Here is a 5,958-nt window from a genome sequence, read left to right on the forward strand (position 1 = left end):
GTTGAATGATGATGCTTGTTTTTTTTTTACGTCTTAGGTCCTACTTATCTCAAATACCTTGCAGAGCTTAAAAATGCGTACCAAATAAAACCTTGGGTCTCAGGAGGTTAAGTATAGAAGATAAGTTCATAAATGAGGATATCACTTAAGTGTATGAGATTATTTTCCTGAGCATTAGTAAACTGTACCCTGAAGCCTTAGATTTTATGTAATATTATGCATTCTTATTAATATATTGCACTTACATTATACATGAAAAAGTTGTGAATTTACAATACATATGTTTTAAGCATAAGCTGCCTCGGTGACAGTTTTGGTTACTAGTTCACTTTGTCCCTTTATTATCAGCCTCTGTGGTGATTGCACGGAAAAGCCTCACCTATTCTGTGAATAACTACTTTGAACCACGTATTCAGAGTCCAGAGACCAGCTGCTAGTACTTGCTCATCATTTTCTCTGCAGCCTTTTCACAGCTCTCTTGCTGCGGTATAGAATAGATAACTTCTCATGATAGAAGAGGTGCCTCCTATTTACTGGATTGTTCTCCCAAGATTTCCATTTACTGTCAGTTCATTAGTGGACGAACTCTAGAGTGTTAGCTTTTGCTGTGATTTCCTGTCTTAACCAAACTGATGGGGTCCGCGGCCTTCATGACTTTTGTTGCATCTTTTCTCTTTGGGGATGTTTTCAAAGACCCACCTTGTTACATTTGCATATGTTATAGACTCTCCCACATGAGCAAAGACTCTTTAAAAGGTATTTGAAACATCCTTCTTCTACTTCTACTACTTCTACATCTACTTCTTGTTCAGGCTCATTGACATCCCATCTTTATGACTTTTAGTTGTCTTGTGTTCTTCCTCCAGAAATCTTATTTCTGCTTGGACCAAGGCCTTTGCTCCCTGGTACTGAGTTTTCTCCAGTGCTGGATTGGTATTCATGTGTCTGGACTTTGTGTGCAGGCCTGTGGTTGAGCGATGGTGTTAATGTGGGTCACTTTGTTTAAAACTTCACTGAAAAAAAAAACAAAAAACAAAACATAATATTATCTCTTAAAATCACAGATCATAGTTTTAAATAAAATGAACACAAGAATCATTTCAGCCCCCACACCTACTATTTATTTTGTTTTGTTTTTTTTTTTTACTTGCAAACAGCTAAGCCTTCAAGAGTAGAGAGAGAGGGAGAGAAAAAGAAAGAAATAAAGGGGGGATGTCTGGGTAAGTTCAATAGCCTCTCTGTGTCCATCTAATATGGAGGGCTAGCATGCTGGGAGTTGGCCCTATCCATTCAGACAGACCCCAAACTCATAAAGACCTCTTCTATGGCCCCCAACCTGAAACCCACCCACTGAAGCCCTCGCTGGTATAGGCCCCTTCCATGGGAACTTGCAATCTGCAACGTAATCCCACTTTGGCCCCTGGAGAAGCCTTTCCAAACAAACCGTGTGAGTTCTAATACCAAGGGCTTCACAAGTGGCTCCTGGCTAGGCCTGAGCTCCACCACCAACAACAACTTGGCCATCCTTCTTTTTTTCCCCTTCATTCTCTCACTTTCCCTTTTTTTTTCCCGCGGATAAACGACAAAAGAAAGGGATCTCCTTCTAATTGCTTCGAAGATTGAAAAACTGAAAAGGGGTTGGAGGCGGCTAGAGGGGATGGAGATGGAGGCTCTCGAGGCAGCGGGGGACTGTCAGTCTGGCTTTGCCTGCCCCGGGTGTGTGGTAGCCGGGATAAAGGAGCTGGCAGGGCAGCCTCTGCTGCAGAGCTGAGTTGAGTGGATCAGAGTGGAGGCGGGTGACTCCCAAGGCTTGGCTTTACAATTCCGGCCAAATGGAGGACTATGAGAACATTGAGGAGCTACAGCAGCTCTGCTGGAGACCTTCTTTACACATGGGAAAGAACGTCTGGTCTTCACAACCGGGATTCAGAAACCCCAGGTTCTAGAGAACAGTGTCTCCAAGCCATGAAGGAGTGAGTGACCAGAGGGTCCAGAGACTGCATTAGTAACCATCCAGACATTCAGACCCACGTGAACACAGAGCCACTGTTGATCAGCGAGGTGGCAGATGATGAAGTGTGTGAACACTCAGCTGGGGTGGTCCGTGACCTTTAGATCTGTTTCCACGACATGCAGAGTTGCTAATAACAGACAGACGCACACACACACAAACACACACCTTGACCTCTGCGGAAAGCGTCGCCACAAATCAAGTATCAGTTCCTCTAGTTCTGCCCTCATCCAACTCCTCCGAAGCTCGACAGAGAAGTTTTGCTCCACTGCTGCGAAGGGAAAACATGAAACGAGTTGATATTTTATTGAAAATCGAGACCACGTTGACAATTCAATGGCAGAAAAAAACATCTTAAGGGCGACGTAAAAACCAGAATTAATAAAAAACTACTGAACCTTGTTAGGGTAAGAGCACCTGCCACATTAAGTTTAAACCCTCTGTACGTGTACATGTGTGGCAGCATGAAATCTAAAGTATTTTGGCTGAACCCGCTCCGAAAAACTTCCCTCGGTCCCTCCTCCCTGACCTCCTTTCATCCCTCCATCTCTGCATCTTTCTTCTTTTTTAATACAAATCAGCCACTCAACGCCACGCACATGTTTTCGAGTCATTTGAACTCTGGCAGAGTACTTCAAACAGCTTTCGGAGTGAACAGTGTTTTTTTTTTTTTATATATATATTATTATTATTTATTTATTTCTTTTTCCCCTTTTTGCCCTCCATCTCTATTTCTTTTCAAAAGAACACAGCCACGCTTCCAAGTGCACCTGATCAGAGGGTCGAGAGATGGGGATTATGATATGCAAATGCGGCTTTGTTATCAGCGTTGACATTCGCTCTAAAGCCGAACAGGGGAGAGGTAACATGAAAAGGTGGTGACGCCCCTCCTCCCCTCCGCCACCCCACCCCCGCTGCCCCTTTTAGCATAACCTCCCCTCTCGAACAGATCGGCCCACGAAAGCCCCCTCTCTCTCTCTCTCTCTCTTTTTTTTTTTTCATTTAGATCAAAAGGTCACACACAACAAAGAAGTACCTGTGTGGAGAAGAGAAAAGCGCCCATCTGCACTTCTGTATACTTTTACGCACTCAAGACTATCGACTGGTCAAGTGGCTCAGAGGTGTGTGCACATCTGCATGACTGCAGGAAAATGCCCACATAAGAGATATTTGGGTTTCGCTGTGCGCTGATGAGGCTGCGACTTCTTGCGTCGTTAAGGCAGAACACGGGACTTTGCAATTACCAGACACCGTAGAAAGGCTTTCATGTGTCTGCCCTGCTGTGACGGGATAAAGATGAGGACATGCAAACACACACACTCGGCCTGTGCTACCACCATCTGCGCCGATCTAGTGAGAGGTGGGATTTATGAACTTCATAAAGGGGCGATTATTACAGGGTCGGAATGGAGATTGGCTGTTGAGCCTTTGATTTTAACAGCAGGAGTCCCGGCTGCTTTGATGTCAATCATACTGTTAAATTAACTTTTGAGAGGTAGAGTCGGCTTCTGAAACCTTCAGAAAAGGCCACGACTCTGTTATGTAAGTGATAATTAGCTCCTTTTTTTTTTTCTTTTTTCTTTTCCTTTCAAACACTTCAAGCTGCAAGACAGCATCACATGCGATAGCAACACCTGACAAACGTCGTAGCCTCTCGGTATCAGTTTTCGAAGTATGACCTTTGAAATTCAAATGCACGGTGCTCAGATAGAGCACGATCTACTTTGACCTTTGTTTTTGTTTTTTTTCCATTCATAGTGTCACTGTTGGGGGCAGAGCTCAACATTGTTGACACTTTCCTGGTAGGCCACATGTCCTTAGATCAATGTACAGTTTTTAGCATTGGGGTTAAAACTATGTACAGTTTAAATCTTTGATGAGCTCCTCGAGCATCAACTTTGGGTCTGACGGGTTGAGGGGAGGGGGCCTCTGTGGATCAGGCTCGTTCCGGTGCATCACACAGATACCTGACCAGTTTGGGATCTAGTGAATTTGGAGGCCAGGTCAACACCTTCTGCATCCAGCTGGGGGCGGCGGCTCCCTCAAGGAGGGTCATTACTATGGGGTCGGGGTCTGGTCTGGTCTGGTCTTGGTGGGTGGTGCATGGTTTCCCAAAGGTTTCCCAGCAGAACACTGCATTGTCACAAGATGAGAGTATCTGAGGAGCAGGACCAATGACACGTGCTACGGGAATGCCTGTTTGTTTCAAACAATGTCAGACACTTCAATTCGAAGCTGACCATAGAGCCTGTTGTAACAAATCCACACCTCCTGCCATTTTGACGGAAATGTCCTCCTCTGTGAAAACAGGAAACAGGTCCTCTCACCTACCAGCTTCAGTCCGGCCCAAAGCCCAAACCTGTTTGGTCGTCTAGATAGGATTACTTGTCAAAAGCCTTCAAGAAAGCACCATTCCAGACTAATTACTGGCTGTTTCTGGCTTAATCTCTTCTCCCTTCCTGGAAAGATTCTCAAAAATATCCTTTTGAGAATTCAGTTTTTGGCACCTTTACAAGTGTAGTTTATTTCGGGCGACTTTGATATCATAACTAAGAAAAACATTTTTCAGACGTTTGTTTTTTTTAACTGTCCCACTTCCTGAACCTGAGGGTTTGCCCTGTTTTGGCTCATTTACATAGACATGCATGCAGCGCACCTGGACTGAGACATACTTCCTTCTAATTTTCAAGGCTGAAACAATGTGAAACAAAACAAGTTCCTGTTTTTTCTGTCGAGTCTAGCCACAAACCTTTGTTTTTATCTCTCACGGTTCCTTGTTTTCTGTGGCTTTTCATCATGAAGCTCACCATTAATTAAATAAGGAACTCACTGTCAAACTGACAGAACGGCTGTTCCGAATCCGTTTATTGCCACGTCCACACACAATGTGTTTCTCCTAGTCCTACTGTACTACAGGCAGGATGTGTAAACGTGACAATAAGTGCGTTTTCTACTGCAACACTAGTTTCACCACAGCGACATCTACTACAATGTGTTATGTCACAGAATATGCTGACAAGTATAAACAGAAGATAAACAAGTACAATCTATGGCAAGTAGAAACAAAGGCAACTGGACTTAGGGTTGAGTTGATGAAGAGGTTCTTGAGGATCATTCACCACCCATCCAAGAAGCTTCTTCAGTTATAAAAGACTAGGGAGGGAGTTGAAGTTTTATTGGGAACATCTGTGGGTGTTGCTCACCAGAAACTTGAATGACTAGTGTCTGTTAACTGTCACAGGAAACCATTTTGATCCTGTTTTCCTTCCCCAAATGAATGCTACTCCAACTATACTACTACTTACTATACTAATCAATGGCAAAGAAAAAGAAAATAGTGGCGGTATGGAAAAAAAAAGGCAGTGGAAGGAGTCTAAGATGATGGAGGTTCTCTTGATAAACCTTGATCTGTAGATGTCCATGGGTTGATATACAAATAGTGACATATTTTAAAAAGATTCCTACTCATTTGTGTGATTAATTATTCAGCAAATCACATTTCAAATGCAACTCGATGGCTCAGATATGCAGCATGGAGAACAGTTTCAGAATATTCTCAAGCCTAAAAGTGTCACAAGCATTAACGCCACTAGATGGATCCCTACACCACTCAATAGGGAGCTCTTCTCACATGTTGATGCTGAGAGTAGTTCTGATCTGGTCTGGTCCATGCGATAAACAATCTACTCTCTGAAAAGAGGATTTGCGTAATTTATGGTGCATGTGATGTACGGATATGAGGAGGAGGTGACAGAGCAGGGTTATTCTGAAAAGACAGATCGCAATATTAAATATCTAACGGGCAGTGTCTCTTGACGTGGACGTCTCAATCCAGTAGGTGGCAGCATATCCAAGCAAATACAATCAGATTAATTGAGTCCAAATTCGGATGAATCTCCACAGCCACAAATGCTGCGCACCTGATGGTCCTAATCCAGGGGTAGGCT

This window comes from Mugil cephalus, chromosome 20 (genome assembly GCF_022458985.1).
Source record: "Mugil cephalus isolate CIBA_MC_2020 chromosome 20, CIBA_Mcephalus_1.1, whole genome shotgun sequence".
Classification (NCBI taxonomy): domain Eukaryota; kingdom Metazoa; phylum Chordata; class Actinopteri; order Mugiliformes; family Mugilidae; genus Mugil; species Mugil cephalus.